Source organism: Halichoerus grypus, chromosome 3 (genome assembly GCF_964656455.1).
Source record: "Halichoerus grypus chromosome 3, mHalGry1.hap1.1, whole genome shotgun sequence".
NCBI lineage: Eukaryota > Metazoa > Chordata > Mammalia > Carnivora > Phocidae > Halichoerus > Halichoerus grypus.
The window spans coordinates 138,241,027-138,242,685 of record NC_135714.1 but is presented as its reverse complement, the minus strand read 5'-3'; the positions used below and the strand labels follow the sequence as shown (position 1 = coordinate 138,242,685).

Sequence of the window (1,659 nt, the reverse complement as noted above, 5' to 3'; positions counted from 1 at the left end):
TATTGAATTATTTGAGTGAAATTACTTGGTGAAAATTTTGGTATAATGATGCCATAAAATATTGTCTGGGAATGAACTGCTGCAAACTCTTCCTGAGTTCCCAAATGGAAGAATATTCTTTATTGAAATTTAAAGTCTCTCATTAAGAACTCAGAAGAAGTGTGAGGGGAAGTAGTCTGTGCGGAGGCCACTACGCTCTTCCCCCAACCCCCTTTGACTCACCACCATGAGCAGCACCTTAGCCAAGATTGCGGAGATCGAAGCCGAGATGTCTCGGACTCAAAAGAACAAGGCCACAGCACACCACCTAGGGCTGCTTAAGGCTCGCCTTAATAAGCTTCATAGACAGCTCATTACCCCAAAAGGTGGTAGTGGTGGTGGGCCAGGAGAAGGTTTTGATGTGGCCAAGACAAGTGATGCTCGAATTGGGTTTGTGGGTTTTCCATCAGTGGGGAAGTCAACACTGCTTAGTAACCTGGCAAGGGTATATTCTGAGGTGGCAGCCTTTGAGTTCACTACTCTGACCACTGTGCCTGGTGTCATCAGATACAAAGGTGCCAAGATCCAGCTCCTGGATCTTCCAAGTATCATTGAGGCTACCAAGGATGGGAAAGGTAGAGGCCGTCAAGTCATTGCAGTGGCCCAAACATGTAACTTGATCCTGATTGTTCTGGATGTCCTGAAACCCTTGGGACACAAAAAAAGATAATTGAAAATGAGCTGGAACCTCAAACCCCCCAACATTGGCTTTAAGAAGAAGGATAAAGGAGGCATTAATCTCACGGCCACTTGCCCTCAGAGTGAGCTGGATGCTGAAACTGTGAAGAGCATTCTGGCTGAATACAAAATTCACAATGTTGATGTGACACTATGTAGTGATGCCACAGCGGATGACCTCATCGACGTGGTAGAAGGAAACAGAGTTTATATCCCTTGTATCTATGTGTTGAATAAGATTGATCAGATCTCCACCGAGGAATTGGATATTATCTATAAGGTGCCTCACTGTGTACCCATCTCTGCCCATCACCACTGGAATTTTGATGACCTCTTGGAAATCTGGGACTATCTGAAACTAGTGAGGATTTACACCAAACCCAAAAGCCAGGAGCCAGATTATACATCCCCAGTGGTGCTGCCTTACTCTAGGACTACGGTGGAGGATTTCTGCATGAAGATTCACAAAAATCTTACCAAAGAATTTAAATATGCTCTGGTCTGGCATCTGTCTGTGAAACACAGTCCTCAAAAAGTGGGTAAAGATCATACATTGGAGGACGAGGATGTCATTCAGATTGTGAAGAAATGAAACCTTCCCCTCTACCCATGTGCTGGGACAACCATAGCAGCTTTTCCCATGACCAAGCATCCTACCCCAAACCCCTTCGAGATTTGGCAGCCAGTGGATCAGGATTCAGGGGAGGGAGGTGAAGGCATCCAAGCTGGAACTTTGTTTTAACTTGGTGTCACCTTGTAAATTCAACTGCATAAAGGACCTGGTAGGCCATCCAGCTATGTGCAAAAAAAAAAGAACTCAGAAGAAAATTATTGACATGCTGTGGGACTTTCCAGGGTGAATAGAAAATTATCTGTTTTTCTTCAACATCGTATAAAAAGACATATATAATGAAACAGATGTGAATGAGGATAATAATGAAT

At 43.9% G+C, this 1,659-nt stretch overlaps 1 pseudogene; it reads left to right on the top strand.

The window, feature by feature from the left end:
• The first annotated feature begins 210 nt into the window (after window positions 1–210).
• On the top strand, window positions 211–1,427 carry LOC118555900 (developmentally-regulated GTP-binding protein 1 pseudogene; annotated as a pseudogene).
• The last annotated feature ends 232 nt before the right edge of the window (window positions 1,428–1,659 follow it).